Source organism: Vulpes lagopus, chromosome 9, assembly GCF_018345385.1.
Source record: "Vulpes lagopus strain Blue_001 chromosome 9, ASM1834538v1, whole genome shotgun sequence".
Lineage (NCBI taxonomy): Eukaryota > Metazoa > Chordata > Mammalia > Carnivora > Canidae > Vulpes > Vulpes lagopus.
The window spans coordinates 64089062-64106519 of record NC_054832.1 but is presented as its reverse complement, the minus strand read 5'-3'; the positions used below and the strand labels follow the sequence as shown (position 1 = coordinate 64106519).

General features: G+C 39.5%; 1 protein-coding gene across 4 annotated transcripts in view; it reads left to right on the top strand.

Annotated features, from left to right (window-relative positions):
- LOC121498550 (serine/threonine-protein kinase Sgk3) overlaps positions 1-17458 on the top strand; it is a 171263-nt gene that overhangs the window by 23965 nt on the left and 129840 nt on the right. The window contains exon 1 of one of the 4 annotated variants that reach the window (XM_041768555.1): positions 12529-13701. The exons of 1 other annotated variant lie outside the window; for it this stretch is intronic. The gene's annotated coding sequence lies outside the window, so the exon portion shown is untranslated. Of the gene's footprint in view, positions 1-12528; positions 13702-13730; positions 13979-14037; positions 14272-17458 lie in introns of those variants that run through there. 2 more of the 4 variants (XM_041768558.1, XM_041768560.1) reach the window with 2 other exon arrangements.

The following is a 17458-nucleotide window of genomic DNA, read 5'->3' as shown; positions in this document are numbered from 1 at the left end:
ATTCAAACAGAAACAAACACAATCTGGCTTCAGCATCCATCAATCCCATATATTATGCTAATTGTATTCGGGGCTGGGTGGGGCTGGGGGTGGAACAGAAAGAAGATAGGGGAAAAAATGACAAAATAGAGAGTTAATTCCTCAAAACATTTGTTGAAATCATAATTTTAGAGTTTTTTATTCCTAACAGTAATATATTGTCTTGTTTCAAAGGATATTCAAAAGATAAACTCTACTAGTCATATTTAGATAAATGCCTTGATTTAGTGTGCTATACTTGACATCTTAGGATTTAATTTAGAAAGCTTGTTCTATATTCAGACTATGAAGGTTCAAATGAACTGTCCATACAAAAATCTGAACATGGAGTTTATAACAGCTTTATTCATAAATGCCAAAACTTGGAAGCAACTGAGATGTCCTTCAGTAGGTGAATGGATAAACTGTGGTACATCCATACAATAAAAAATTGTTTAATGCTAAAAAGAAATGAGCTATTAAGCCATGAAAAGATTGGGGGGTGGTGGCTAATGCATATTCACTAAGTAAAAGAAGCCAATCTGAAAAGGTTAAATACTGTATGATTCCAAATATATAATAATCTGGAAAAGGCAAATCTATGGAGATAGTAAAAAGATCAGTGGTTGCCAGGAGTTGGGAGGAAGGGACTGATGAACAGGTGGAGCTCAGAGGATTTCAGGGCAGTGGAACTATTCTATATGATACTATTATAGTGAAAACATGTTACTATACATTTGTCCAAGCCCATAGACTATGTAACAACAAGAATGAACCCTAATGCAAACTACAGACTTTGAATGATAATGATGCATTAATGTAGGTTCATCCATTACAACTGAAGTACCACTCTGATAGGGGAGGTTGTGCGTGTGTGGCAGCAGGGGTTATTTGAGAACTCTACTTTCTTCTCAGTGTTGCTGTGAACCTAAAACTGCTCTAAAAATAAAGTCTATTTTTAAAAATGCTTTGAAAATGACAGTGTACTTTAAAATGTAAGATATTATTAATAATGGAAGCATGTATAGTAAGTTTTTGTTAATCTCTCTCCATACCTGTCCAAGTCCCCCATGTCCTTGGCCTCATCTTCCTGCCTGTCACCTCCTTCTTTCCTTAGCTTGGCCTCTCTTCCTCTGGTCCTTGTTCTTCTCTTGAACCTTCCCAACCTAGGTTCAATCCCGCTGTCTGTCTCCTCCTCCATGGCTATACCACGGCTGCAGAGCTCTGCTGCAGAAAAACCACAATGGTGAAGATGGTATCTACTGTACAACTTGCATTCTCCTACATCAGCTCATCCCTTAGTGTTTTCTGCCAACTATTTCTGTTTCATCAACCAGAGCTTTCTGCTTAAAATATGTATCAGTAAGTTTTAAGTGTAGTTTGCTTTTCTGATATTGTACTATTTTGAATGAATAAAGATTCTCAAAGTCTTAGGCTGTTTCTTCCAACTCTACAGATAATATATGTCAGCTTTTTTGGATATATATAAAATTGGATTCATGTTATTAATTAAGCTTTTTTCTATTAAAACAATTAAAATAATCTGGCTTCTAATGATCATGTATACATGCATGGCAGGTAAACATAATCTATCTATGACAATTCATTCAAAAATGTTTATGCATTAGCAAACCCAGGGGGGTTGATGTGTTTAGAGTAATTTTAATTATTGGCGTCTTTAAGAAGATTCTGTGGAAAAGTTGAGTCATATTTCCTTCTCCAATGTGCCTCAATGCCCTGGAATAAGCCTTGCTTGTTCTTAGATTAGGGTTATATCGTCACTCAATGAGCTCAAACAAAATCTAATTCAATCCTTTATACTAGCATTTTGAAATTATGACATTTCACATTAAGTGTATATTGCTAACTTTTATTGAAAAATTTTGATCTAGCATCATGGGCCTTTATCCTCACATAGCAACAATCAGCTGGTAAGAGCCATCAGCCATTCCTTTAGAGAAGGCACTCATAAAGAGTGATGGTCAGTTACAATTTATCATTTCACTTTCACTTCTTCTGACACCATCTCAGGTGCCTCCCAGGTCCTTTTTTTTTTTTTTTTAACTTATTCATGAGAGGCTCAGACCTAGGCAAAGGGATAAGCAGGCTCCCTGTGGGGAGCGTGGTGGGGAACTCGATCCCAAGACCCCAGGAACATGACTTGAGCCAAAGGCAGATGCTCAACCACTGAGCCGTCCAGGTGCCCCCCTACCAGGTGCTTTAGGCATTTAGTTTGTAAACTCTTCTACACCTGGTCCTTGCTGCCTTTCACCTACCATCACCTGTGGACATGAGAGGCACTGTGGTGCTCTAGAAAGACCATGGGCTTCAAATCAAATGGACTCAGCTTTGCCACTTACCTGCTGTGTGACCTGGGTGGGGTTATTTTTTCTGTCCCTTTGTCTGTGAAAAAGGGAATAATGATGGTGTGGTTATGTGAATTAAAGGCAATAATGGGGGTGCCTCGGTGACTCAGTTGGTTAAGCATCCAACTCTTGATTTGAGGTCAGGTCATGATCTGAGTCATGAGATGAAGCCCTGAGTCGGGCTCTGTGCTCAGTGGGGAGTCTGCTAGAGATTCTCTCTCCCTCTCCCTTTGTCTCTCACCTTCGTGTGCTCAAGGTCTTTCTCTCTAAAATAAATAAATAAATAAATAAATAAATAAATAAATAAATAAATAAATCTATCTTTAAAAAAATAAATAAAGTTAATAATATACATAACATGATTTTGATAGAGCCAAGAAGAGGCAGGAAGGGCTCAGTGAGTGTGCCCTGCCTCCTTTGACAACCTCTGAGTTCACCTCTCAGGAGATGACAGGGCTATTCTTATAAGTCTCTAGCATGGTCAATTCATAACTAATTTGTGTGATACTCTCAAGTGTCTAGATACAAATAAAAATATAAGAAACTGGGGGTAGCTGGCTGGCTCAGTTGGTAGAGCATGTGACTCTTAATCTTGGGGGTCATGAGTTTGAGCCCCATGTTGGAGGGGTAGAATTTCATGAAAAAATAAAATTTAAAAAAAAAGAGAGAAAGAAAGAAAGAAAAGAAAGAAAGAAAGAAAGAAAGAAAGAAAGAAAGAAAGAAAGAAAAAAGAAAACATAGGAAACCAGATAGTACTTAGGTAAAATTTATATTCTATAATTGTCATCTGCCTCCATCAAGGAAACATAATGGGTTAAGCTATTAGCCAACAGTACTTCTATTGCTTGGAGAATAATCCTATGGCATGGTAAGTCAAACTCTTGCAATCAGTTATATAAAGAAAACAAAAATGAAAAAGTTTGTGATTTGGCCTTTTTCCAAAATTGGGGGGTGGTGGCAATTCCATATATGCCACACTTACTCACACTGTAACTTTTGTAGAGTTCCTGATATATCTATATATCTAACTTGCTTTTTATGGTGCTGTTGTAACAAATCACCACAACTCAGAGACTTAATGTATTGTCTTACAGCTCTCTAGGTCTGAAGTCTGACATCCATGCCATTGAGCTAAAATTAGTGTGTCAGTAGGGCTGCATTTATTTTTTTGGAGGCTCTATGAGTGAATCCATTTTCTTGCCTTTTTCTAATGCTAGAGGCCACTCATATTCCATGGCTTGAGGTCCCTTCAAAGCCTTCAAAGCCAGCAAAATTGTATCTCTCCAACCATCTTTCCATAGTGACATCTTTTTCTCTAACTCTTCTTTTGCCTTCTTCCTCTTCACTTTTTTTTTTTTTAAGATTTTATTTATTTATTCATGACAGACACAGAGAGAGAGAGAGACAGAGACACAGGCAGAGGGAGAACCAGGCTCCATGTAGGGAGCCTGATGTGGGACTCGATCCTGGGCCTCCAGGATCACACCCCAGGCCGAAGGTGGTGCTAAACCGCTGGGCCGCCAAGGCTGCCCCTTCCTCTTCACTTTTAAAGACCCTGTGATCAACTTGGACCCACTCAGAAAATCCAGGATATTCTTCTTATCTTAAGGTCAGCTGATTAGCAACTTTAATTCTATCTGCAATCTTAAATCTTTTTTAAAATTATTTTTTTAATTGAGGTATAATTAACATAACATATGCCATTATATTAGTTTCAGGTATACAGCATAATGATTCAATATATGCATATACTGCTAAATGATTGCCATATGTCTAGTTAACAGCCATCACCACACATAGGTATGCTTTTCTTGTTATAGAAATTTTAAGATCTACTCTCTTAGAAACTTTCAAGTATATAATACAGCAATATTAACTATAGTCACCATACTGGACATTATATCCCATGACTTATTTATTTTATAATTAGAAGCTTATACCTTTTGACCACCTTTACTCATTGTACACCTACCAACTGCTTCTGACAGCCACGAATCTGTTCTCTTAACTGAGTTCATTTTGTTTTGTTTTACATTCCATATATAAGTAAGATCATATAGTCTTTGTCATTTCTTGTCTGACTTAATTCACTTAGCATAATGGCCTCAAAGCCCATCCATATTGTCCACTCAAACTTCTTTGCCATGTAATGTAACATATTTACAGGTTCCAGGGACTAGGATGTGGATATCTCTGAGGTACATCTTTCTGAGTAAGTAGGTACATTACTATGAATTTATCTTCCTTAATCTTCACAACAACCTTATGAAGTAGGAACTACTTTTATGAATAAGAAAACTGAGGCTGAAGAAATGTAAGAAATTTGCTTGGGTCCAGAGCTGGTAAGCAGCAGTGAAATTCAAACCCAGAGCTACTTTCCCTTAAGCCATGTACTTAATCACTATACCATACTGAAATTTGTTCAAATGCTATTTTTCTATTTTTTTAATTTAAAAAAAAATTTTAAGATTTTATTTATTTGAGTAGGGGAAGGCCAAAGGGAGAGAATCTTAAGCAGACTCTGCACTGAAAATGGAGCCTGACCCGGGGCCTCATCCCACCACAAGATCATGACCTGAGCCCTTCCAGTCTCCGGGCTGCCACCACCCGAAATACAGTTAGACATTTAACTGACTGAGCAACCCAGGTGCCCTTCTTTCTATTTTCTATGTAAATGATTATTATAGTGAAAATTGGATTTTTTTTTTGGGGGGGGTGACTGGGTTAGCCCAAGGAGTATATATGTATCAGTTAAAATTCAAATAAAGACATTGTCTCTATATTTTTCAAAATTTAATTTTATATTATCAGACTTTTGCAACTGACTTTTCCTACCATGCTCCAAATTGTTAGTACCACTTGTTTTTAAAAAGTCAAACAGATATAGTTTCCTCCAAAGACTGTGAACTATGACTGCTTATTAGCATAGTTTAAACATAGTTTATGTGATTCAGCCTCTTGCCTTGAATACCTTACATCACCAATTTTTTTTCTATTTAGGGAAATGTTATGAGATTAATTTCTCATAAAATTTCTCAGAGTTTCTCCTAAACTCTGTTAGGAGTTTAATTTCTATAATCTTAACTTCTAGCAGCTTTCTCTTCTACCTGTTTTTCATGATTGTTCTCTAATGCAAATAACTAGCAATTAAAAGTAATTTATCTCAGTCATGAGTTGAAATTATAAGTAATGAGATAAAATTTTAAAGAGGTGGTTGAGGCCAAATAGCATGCTTGTAAAACTTTCAAACAGTATGGTATCAGGCTTGAAGAAACACAGCAGGCAAAAGTGGTAAGATAGTTAAAAAGACTATTGTACTGAGGAATGCATTCAATACTGAAAGAATTCCACATGGCATAAGGAAAAAATTAGTGTGTTTTTTTCATTTTCTGTCAAGGATATGAAATTCCCTTGAAAGCACAATGCATTGTTTGTACATTGAACCTTCCGACTGTCTTAACACGGTGCTTTGAAGAGGAAATGTTTGTTGAATCAGTGATATTTATATTTACATATGATTGCATAAAAAGCACCTTGCAGATATCTAGAAGAGAAAATAAGTTATAAATAGTTTATTTAAACTACATAAAAACTAAGTGGGTGTTCGAATGACCAGTTTCAAATTCAAATCCCAGTCCACAGCAAATCATGATCTATGCCAAGGACGAGGAGTGGAGATCGAGGAAGAAGCTGAGAAATAGGTGATTCCATGAACATTAGCTGTGGGAACAGTTCTTTATTATATGCTTCATAAGTGATTTAAACTACTCTGTGGGTGGGGATTAAATTTTTAATTTCTACCTCTCTGAGCCTAGCACAGCACCTGGCATACACTGGGTACTCAACAAATAGTTACTGAATGAAGAATAAAGAGAACAAAAGGCATTAAATTCTCAGATGACACCAAATCAGCATGGACACACATATAAATTACATATTGTGATCTCCTATACTAATATATTGCACACGCTGTAAAACAGAAACCCCAAATTTTAAAACATGAGATAATATACTTTAAATAATTTTCTGACATTTTATTAATAGTATAAAAGCCTTTTTGCTTCCATTTGATGCTTTATTACTTGGAACTTTTGTAAAATCTTGGTTTAATATCTTCTGATACAGTGATTTGAAGATCTGGTTTGAAGATCTGGTTTGAAGTTTAGCTTATTCTGATATTATATTTTAATAGCTGTCATAGCTGAAAAAGATACTTCAAAAATATTTAGATTTAAATTGAAGAAATACATTCTTGTTTCTATACCTGTTATTCATTTTCTTCTTCAATCTCATCAACCAGTTCTGCAAAGGTTTTTGTTGAAGTCTTACTAGGAAATTTGCATTTTCTCTGCTATCGATCAGCAATTCTTGCAAACTAATTTAAAGGCATTGCATTTTAATTAGTTTAAGGCCCACTGAAATTATTTGGAAAATATTTAAAGAAATTGAAAATTGTGTTTCCAAAATTTTTAAGTATGTATGTATGAAAGTTTTTTTAAAGATTTTATTTATTTATTCATGAGAGACACAGAGAGATACAGAGAGAGGCAGAGACACAGGCAGAGGGAGAAGCAGGCTCCATACATGGAGCCCAACGTGGGACTCGATCCCGGGTCTCCAGGACCAGGCCCTGGGCTGAAGGCGGCGTTAAACCACTGAGCCACCTGGGCTGCCCGTATATGAAAGTTTTAAAAGGACACACACACACGTTTTCTCACAATGAAATTACACACGGGTAAGAAATATTTCTAAACATCATTTTCAAACATTCCCTCCATAGTATTTCTTTCAAAAACACATGTATACTTAAAGAGAAGGTGGATGGAGTTACTTACTCATTCAATGGTAAAACTTTCCCTTGAAAGGAAAATACTAGTCACAGAAAAGGTAGGGAAATCTCGATCCTTTGTATTTTTAAGAGGAACTGTGTCATTCATCTTGATATTTATTCTTTTAAGTAGTAATAATAGCTAATGCTTATGTAGTGCTTATTTTGGTGGTAGATTTTTATATATTAGCTCACATCATCCTCAAACAACTTGATGCAGTAGATACCATTATGCTCTCCAATTTACAGATGAGAAAACTAAACCTCAGAGATGTTGAATAATTTGCCCAGGATTACATGGCTGGTGATGGTAGAACTATGGTCAGACCCAAAAGTGTGTATGCAGAAGCAATGCTTTTAACTCTAAGTATCCTGAATACTTCAGTAGAAGATAAAGAGTTTCTATGATTAATCTCCATCTCAGTACAAAGTATTATATAGATCCTATTGAAAGGATTTGTTTTGGGGCACCTGGGTGGCTCAGTGGTTGAGTGGCTGCCTTTGGCTCAGGTGGTTATCCCGGGGTCCTGGGATTGAATCCTGCATCAGGCTTCCCGCAGGGCGCCTGCTTCTCCCTCTGCCTGTGTCTCGGCCTCTCTGTGTGTCTCTCTTGAATAAATAAATAAATTTTTTTTAAAAAGTTTACTTCTTTCTTTTTAGATAAAACAAATAGACTTTGGAGTATTTTCTTCCTGAACTGTATTAGATTGTCTTGAGCACTCTTAGGATGTATGCCTTCCATGTTTTTTGACTTAACAAATATGATGAAATTCAAAATCATCCAGGAGAAGAACAGTTTTGATAAAAATAGGTATAGGGATAATCAAAACAACCTCTCCAATATAATGCAAGAAAACATAAGTAGGCCAAAAGAGCGTTTGAAGTTCAGATTTTAAAATCTGAAAATGACGAAAAGTAATTTTAAATATGAGAATAATTCTAAGTTACAGTATAGGAGTGTGAATTGAAGAGCTGTGAGAGAATGCTCTCACTGTACTAAGGACTTACCTGATCCTTTATAGAGTTCCATGTCTCATACTGAGCATCTCATCTAAAGAAGAATGTGAAGAATTTGGAAAGAATTCATATGAGAGTCATAAAACATTAAAAACAAGAGAGGTGTGAAAAAAAGTTAAAAGAATTGTAGTTGTTTATTCTAGAAAACCTGAAGAATTTAAGGGTCTTCCAGTATATGAAGAGTTATAATCCCTTAAAGTCTATTTAAGTCTTTGACACATCTGGTTGAGCCAGACACAGATGCCTTTGAGAATTAGTTGCAGAAATAACAGCAACACACTTTTTTAAGCCAGAGGCTATTAAGCCTTTGCATTTGAAATAGGCTCAATCATTAATTGTACATAATTAACAGTAAGTAACTGAGTCACCAAATGACTAGTGTTTAAGAAAAGGTATTATTTACTACTGATAAGCAACTAAAATAATTGTTATCTTCAAAGTCCACCTAGTAGGTTTGAGCTCAAAGGCCTAATATGATTCTCTGAGGAATGTAGTAACTGCTGACACAACTTATGTAAGTACGTTATGGTCAACCATTAACAGACGTAGTTTATGTATGTAACAGACTATCCAAACAAAAGTCAGGAAAAAAAAAAATGAAAGAAAAAAGAGTGATTTGTATTTTGTTCTTGATACTCATAATAACTAGATTGGAAGAAAATGAGTTTTCCTTAATCTCCTTAGTAGAGAAGGATAATAGTTTTACTTCAGATAATTAATGTTCTTAGCAAGATTCAAAGTAATTTCTAGCAACTTTTCATCAAAAAGCTGTGCCAGCAATTTAAGGGTTCTGATCTCTTAACACTTCCCCTTGGTTTTTCTCAGGAGTCTAATATAGAAAGTGAAAAAGTCCTGTGATCTAAAAGTCTTTATATATGACCCTAATGTAGTCTTGCTTTAAAATAGTTTTCTTGGGATCCCTGGGTCGCTCAGTGTTCCTGCCTTCGGCTCAGGGCATGATCCTGGAGACCCAGGATCGAGTTCCACGTCAGGCTCCCTGCATGGAGCCTGCTTCTCCCTCTGCCTGTGTCTCTGCCTCTCTCTCTCTCTCTCATGAATAAATAAATAAAATCTTAAAAAAAAAAAAAAGTGTGTTTTGTTACAAAACACACTTGGATTTCAAGCACCTCAGTTTTGAGTTTGAACATGGCTAATTCGGCCCAACAAAGATGTTGAGCTTTGGGTCATTCCCACCTCCAACACACAAAATGAGTACACTCTGAACCATTTTCTAGATGAAGGAAACAAGTTAATTTGGCTCTGTGCCAAGGCAGTATAAACCAGTATCAATTTCAGCTCCCATGAATATCTGAGTTTTTCTAACTATACCTTGGGTGGCTTTGTGTTTTACTAAATTGATTTGCTCACAAAATTCAATAAATTGGTCACTTTAATTCTTATATTCTTACCTATATTACAGCAGGCTTTTCAGGTTAACTATTTCCTGAGCCAATTCATGGCTTGGACTATCCCTAAACTACCTTCCCAAGAATGGAAGGTAGTCTTCTTTTTTTGAAGCTGTGGGATGCTACAATTGGTATACCAAAGGATAAACATAGCAGGAAACTATAGCAACAGCTCCTGGTGTCTGACTCACTTAAGGAGATGAGTTTGTAGTAGAATGAACGAAAAGGTGCTATGAAATCAATACAAATAATACAAATCAAAAACATCTTTGCTTTTGTAATCACGTGGTTGGTAGCACTGTTCTTACTTCTCTGATCTTCTCGATTTATTTGCTGTAAAACAAGTATTTTCACAAATGCTGGCCCCCACTTCTGTTACCAACTAACTTATAAATAGAAGCCATTCAGGTCCCATAGCTGTTATTTTATCAAATTTTCTCCCTATGGAAAGTGAGATTTCTTATATTGTTAACACTCCTCAACTCTTCCAAAGTTACAGTGAAAGAAATAAAAATAATAGAGGACTTGAGGGGCAACTAGGTGGCTCAATCAGTTAAGTGTCTGCCTTGGGCTCAGGTCATGATCCCAAAGTCCAGGGATAGAGCCCTCTATCAAGCCCTCGATGGAGCCCCTGGATGGATTCTTCCAATCAAGCCCGTGATTGAGCCCCCAGATGGAGCCTGCATTAGGCTCTTTGCTCAGCAGGGAACCTGCTTCTCCCTTTCCCCCTGCCTGTCACTCTGCCTACTTGTGCTTTCTCTCTCTGTCAAATAAATAAATAAAATCTTTTTTTAAAAAAATAGAGGACTTCGTTATGATATAAAAAGGGAAAAGTTTTTCCATTGTGAAAAATAGGTGAAAATCAGGCACTTATCTTATTGGAATATGTTACCTAAAAAAATATGTATTTTGTCAGATGGTTGTTTTTATTTTTAATGCTTAGACCAACAGTTTACAGTATTGCCAGTCTAATTTTCTAAAGTTCTGAACATAACTATATCTTAGTATTTCTACTATAATTTTTTCTTGTTATTTTTAGGACCTCTACAAAAAAACAAAACAAAACAAACGCCAATACAAAACTCTAAAATTTGACCATTCTTTATACTAGTAGAAAAGGAATATAAAGCACTGGCATTTTTATATTCGTGTTAGAGCTAATAATAATGATGATGACAATAGCAATCAATTGATATTATGTCCCAGACATTCTACCAAGTTCATTTGATCCTCCTAGCAATTTCATGAGATAAGCGCTATTATTATCTCTGTTTCACTGAAGAGAGAAAAGTACTATTATCCTATGTTACTGGTGAAACCAATACTCAGAGAGGTAAAATAATTTGGCCAAAGTAGAAAGTGGCAGAGCCAGAATTTGAGTCTGTCCAATTCCAAAGTTTATCCTCATAATCTCTACATATAGTTGAACAAAATATTTGCCCTATCTGCATGAATAGAGTCCTATTTCCAAACAAAATATTGGAACCCATAGTCTAAACAAAAAACTTTGTTTTTAAATTTTATTTATATGAAACCTTTTATAAAAGCATAAATATCAGCTAAACATTTAGCTGAACATTCAACAACTTTTCTTTTACAATTTTACAATAAATTGGAAACATAATGGAACATGGAGATATGATCTATATCTATAGGTTAATATGATTAATCAAAGTGATCAGCCTTAAAGTGTGACTTTAAAATTAATTTTAAGTGAAAAAGCCCTTTAATATAAGTTGGTGAGTATATTTATTTACAACCTCTAGTATTCTGGAAACTCAAGCTAGCAAATGGCAGCTCTCAGATTATAAATGCAAAATACCCAATTTATCAGTTGGATGTGGCTCACCCATCTTCTTGTCTTAAAATTTTGTGGGAGGTGGTGTGTATGCATGTATGTACGTGTGTGTTCTTCATAGCAGGAAGACAGATTTATTCTGGAAATGTAATGGCTCCCAGATGTTTGTTTTTTAAGAAGAAGGAAGGAGGGAGGGAGGGAGGGAAGGAAGGAAGGAAGGAAGGAAATTGAAATGTGATAGCCAAGTATATATGTATCTCTAACACCAGAATGATGTCACTACGTTTGGAGTTTTTTTTTTTTTTTTAAGATTTTATTTATTTATTCTTGAGAGGCACAGAGACAGAGAGAGAGGCAGAGACATAGGCAGAGGGTGAGGCAGGCTCCATGCGGGGAGCCCTACGTGGGACTCGATCCTGCATCTCCAGGACCACACCCTGGGCGGAAGGCAGGCGCTAAACCGCTGAGCCACCCAGGCGTCCCCTCATTTGGAGTTATTGACACAAAACTACCCTCTGTCTGAGAAATTTTTCAGCACTGTCAATATGGTTTTAATTATGAGACTGATCACTTGTTGATTTTGTTACAAGGGAAGAAATTCTGTAGCTTCTCTGTGCCTCATTGTGTGGATCACAGTGAAAACACACAGAGGACCCTTGCAATGCGCTGGTTTGTATCTACTGTATTTTACATCCATTTCTGTATGCTACTGAAAAATCATTGTTTACAAAGTCCTGCAGGATTATTATGTTTTGAAGTATAAAAATGTTGGATTCACAATTCATTTTAAGAAGGAGAAGGCCATACTGCGCTAATGGACGTTACAAATGAATATGCTTACCTTTACCTGTGGGTTAAATTTGTGAGTATTATTTTAAAACATAAGGAAATGTCCCCTGAATTTATTTATTTTTCTTTTATTTATTTATGATAGTCATACAGAGAGAGAGAGAGGCAGAGACACAGGCAGAGGGAGAAGCAGGCTCCATGCACCGGGAGCCTGACGTGGGATTCGATCCCGGGTCTCCAGGATCGCGCCCTGGGCCAAAGGCAGGCGCCAAACCACTGCGCCACCCAGGGATCCCCAAATGTCCCCTGAATTTAGAGAAGCCACACATAAATGCTGGCTCTTCTAATTTCCTTGGGAAGTTTATTTGTTCATAGATTTATGGCATAGTCCCTGGAATCATATGATCTGAAGTATAGATCATTGCCTCAAAATCTAAAACAGGATATAGGCATAGTAATCTCTATATAGTTGCTTGAGTGGATCTTCAAGTGGTTTATCTGATACAACTTAAACTCCAGTAGTGTTGCGGAGCAAACGACACCCTCACTCTGCTTCAAAATCCTACTTTATTCCACGCCCCCTGAAATCATGCAAATCTTAGTTTTCCACTCACCTTCTTTACCTCTCTTTATCTTATTTGGGAAAAAAAAAAAAAAAAAAAAGGAGACCAGTAAAATGCAACTTCTATATTTAAAGAATCAGAAACTGTCAAGTGTGACCTCAGCTGACTTGGAGATGAATGGGAGCGCAAAACAAACAAACAAAAAGTAGCTCTGGAAAATGCGTGGAAAGGAAATTTCCCTGTCCCTAGGATCCGCCAATTTCTGAACTACCAACACAAAAGCCAAAACGTTACTGATGGGGGGGAGGGAGAAAAGGCAGAAAACTTCCAATAACGCTAAATGAAGCGCAGTCACTGTGCTCTCACACTACATTATCTGGGTGCTTATTTCGCTACTTCCCTGCGTTTCCGATTCACAGCCCGCCGCAGGCCCACCAGGCCCCCGCCGGGCGGCTCCTCACTCGGCGGGGTCGGGCGGTCCTGCCCGCGCCGACCCGGGTCGGCTCCCCCGGGCGCGCCGGCTCCGCGGCTCCGCGGCTCCCGGGCGGCAGGAAACCTCGAGGAGCCCCAGCCTCCAGACAGGATCCACCCGCGTCCCCTGAACTTCGCGCACACGGCGAAGCGGCCGCCAGACCGCGCGCGGTGGCCGGGCTCCGCGGGGACGACAGCGAGCGGCTCCGGCGGCGCGGCCGCGGCGGGCCCGAGCTGCAGCCCCAGCGGGGCGCGGGCGCCCTCCCGGCCTCCCGCCCGCCGCCCGGCTCTCCCGGGCCGCCCGGCACCCTGCGGGAGGAGCCGCGGGCCGCCGTGACGCGTCAGGGAGGAAACGGCGGCGCCCGGCGGCCCCCCGGGGAAGGAGGCAACGCGAGTGCGCTCGGCCCGGCGCCCGTAGCGCCGGGAGGCAGCACCGCCGAGCGGGGTAGGTGCGGGGCCGCCGCGACCGGGGCGGGTGGGCCGGCCGCAGGGGCCGCGCGCGTCCGGGCCGCAGGGGAGCCCCCGGGCGGGCGAGACGGGGCGGAGCGGGGCGAGCGCCGCCCGGGCCTCGACTGCCGCCGCGCCTCCCAGCAAACGTGACTTTCCCGGGTCTTCTCGCGGCTCCCGCGACCCCTCAGCCTGAACAGCTCCGAGGAAAGCGAGAAGCAACGCCCCCGCCCAGCCCCCCGACTCTTAGAGTCTGCGGTCTGGGTTTCCTCGAGGTGAATTCAGATTCTGCTTTTTTTGATTCCTAAACGCTCGAGCCGTGAGGGTGGACGGACCTAGTTAACCCGCGCGCGGCTGCGCGGCGTCGCGGGGCGTCCGGAGGGTGGGCGACCGCCCCCCCTGAGGTGGGAAGAGGCGGGTGCGTCACCTGGAGGCTCGCGGACGGCGGAGGCCCCGGGAGTGGACCGCGCGGCGGTCATTAACCTGCTGCCAGCGGGCCGGACCAGGAGACCGAGGCGTGAGGACCCTCAGGTTCTCCGGGCTTTAAACCCTTCCCGTCTCTTTTAAGGTGACTCCGGCTCTCTTGCTTCCCACAGCTTTAGTATTGACACGTCCCCTTTAGAGTGGCTTGAGATTTTTAGGTTTGTCATCTTTAGTGGTGGTTAGCTGGGAAAATGGAAAAGAGAATTCATCCCCTGAGACTTCAACTCTTTCATCATTTAATTCTTTGCACAGTGACTTCTGAACTGTGAGTTAGGATTTTGGTCCTGCGCAAAAGACTGGTGTAGTTGAGATGCAGGCACGCTTGAAATGCGGGAGAACATATAGGGCCCCGTAATTCCCACATCTTTATTGAAAATATTAGACCGTTGTGTGTTTGGATTCTCTCTTTTGTCTCTAGGTTGAGGACGTACCCAGCCAATCTGGGAAGTGACTTATTTACTTAATAAACACTTAAGCGGCTCTTACTACGTGCTTGGGCTCCTTCTTAGTGTTTTGTAAATATTAACTCAAGTTGTTAACTCAAAATATTAAATTATAGCGGTTCTGGCAGCGAAGAGGTTGTGTACACTTCAGTTCCCCAAATGTCATTGCAAGAGCTAGAAACATTAGAGGAAGTTTCAGGCATATTTTAGGACTGGGTGTGCCTTCTGGCGCACTTGGCTACCACTCCTGTAAGACAGGCCGCCACCCCTTCACTCCCTGGGGGAAGGGAGTCTGGAGCTACAGGAATGAGATCTCTTCCTTGCAGATCACCAGATCCCTAGCATCGTTTATAAGATAGTCTTTCTTATCCACCCTAGTACCCATCTTAGGTAACTCTGGAGAGACCAGAACTTCCCCCTTTTTCAACCGTCACTACGTTGAGCCTAATTTTGCTTTTAAAAGGAGCTTTGTTCCTAATATGTGGGACAGTTGATGAATCCATAGTTTAGTGAAATGTACTATAAAATAGACTGTTTTTGTTTGTACACATCAACATAACAAAATAATGCTTTGTGATTTTGGTGTCATTTGGTGTTGGTAATGTTGAGTCGATCCTCAACCTGGTAGATGTCTAATTTGTGATTTGCAGATATACAGAGAGAATATTTTTCCAGAATAAAGTAGCTTCTTCAAATGAGTTCTTGGCCTGATGGCCAGATTGGTAGAGACCCAAAATGATGAATCATGGTTCTTATCATTATGCTGGTTATCAAAATCTGCATGTCATACTAGCTTTCTCTTTCTAGCTTTTTCTATCTCCCATTTAAATTTCCAGAAAGATGATTAAATGGAGCTATAAGCCTTATTTAACAAGATTATGAAGTGTCTCCTGGAAGCAGGAAGGCTCACTTTTCCTCTGATATAATTTTTGGTACAACAGATAGTGGCGTTCATGAATTCAGTTCAGTGAAATGACAACACTTTGATGGTTTACAGAGTGCTTCCAAGTACATGTGGGAAGTTGGCAGCCATTTTTTATTCCTCTCTTTACAGATGAGGAAACTGAGGCATAGAAATGTTAAAATGCCTTAGCCAGGATTGTAAGCTGGTGGGGGAGAGAGCTTAAAAAGAGAGCAGGTGTGTGGACAGTGCCTGGCATGTGCCAGCCTGTAGTAAACATTGTGGAATGAATGACTCCAAATGACTTCAGATTTCTTGGTCTTTCCAAACATTATGCTTCTCAAATACCATATTGATTTATGCCTAAGAGATTTTCCGGCCTATACCAATGTCCCTGTTATTTCAAACAGTATGTGATAAAACAAACATCTTTTCTATAAAAGAAAGGAGAGTGCCTTTTAGATTCATTTCTTAGGACTTAACTCTGGTTTTGGAAAAAGCAAAAAGATTGGTTGTTTTGTTTTCTTCTCAAACATCCTTCTTTTTTCCTCTGATTTGAAGACAGTTTAGATTGGACATATGGTTTCATTGTTTGTGTTGACAACTTCCTTATCTCTCCCTGCTCATTGAAGGTCATTTTAAAAAAATATTTTATTTATTTATTCATGAGAGACAGAGAGAGAGAGACAGACAGACAGACAGACAGACAGGCAGGCAGAGGGAGAAGCAGGCTCCATGCAAGGAGCCTGATATGGGACTGGATCTTGGATCCCCGGATCAGCCCTGAGCCAAAGGCAGACGCTCAACTGCTGAACCACCCAGGTGTCCCTGAAGGTCATTTTTAAGGACTACAAATCACTGTAGGTTTTCAGTGTCAGTGAACTCAATTTAGCTACTTAGATTTATGATCAGGTTCAAACACAATGATTATAGGTATTGTCTTTTTTTGTAGCATCTGGCACTTCTACTGCTGTGTTTTTTGAGATGTTGTAAATACTTTAGCATAAAGTATCTTTTTAAAAATTTTTATTTATTTAAATAATAATCACCAGGGGGCTGGAGCTCACAACCTCAAGATCAAGAGCCCCATGCTTTCCAACTGAGCCAGCCAGGTGCTCCTAAAGGGTCTTTTTATAACAAAAAACAAAAAACCCTCAACTATTTATATCCTTTGAGCATAATCTCTGTATCCTAAAGTATGTGACCTGCAGATGGTTAACCTTCAATTAGAGAGGAAAATATGGCCATTACCAGCAGGGAGGAATTGAGAAGGATATGGAAAAAAGAGAGATGGGGTGGCCTCTCCCATGAGGGATATTAGGTGGTAAGAAGCCCTTAATGAAGCCAGACTGAGTCATCTGCCTGTCAACATTCTTCTGTGTGGGGGTGGAATAAAATACTTTTGAAACCTGCCTTGTTTCAGAAACCACTTTACCTTTTCGAATCCTCATATTTTCTCTCTCTTTTTTTTAATTCATGTAAATTACTGACTAAACTGCTGATTCATGAAACGCAAATTATGTAACATGTTATTCCTGACAGAAACAGCTCCCACATTTTTAAAAGAGATTCAATGCTTCTGTTTTCCTCTTTACCTATCCCATTCCTCATGGTGACATCTTTATTCTCATTTCACTTTTTTTTTCCTATTTCATGGAGAAAAAGTAAATCTAAGAGGTGCTGATTCCACATCTTGTAGTTCATGTCAAAGTAATTTTAACTCAGTACTAACTTTGAGTGAATCGTCATTGCTGAGGAAGATGACGTGGAAATCAAATGTTGAAGGCTGATTCAGAGCATCAATAAGTAACATTCTATTACCTGTCTGAAGCTGAGCCAGGGGGTTTTCAAAGGGAATTAGCGCAGTGTACAATATCCTTGTACAGTTTCCCAGGGCATCTATTTCCCATAGGTCCTGAATACCTGTC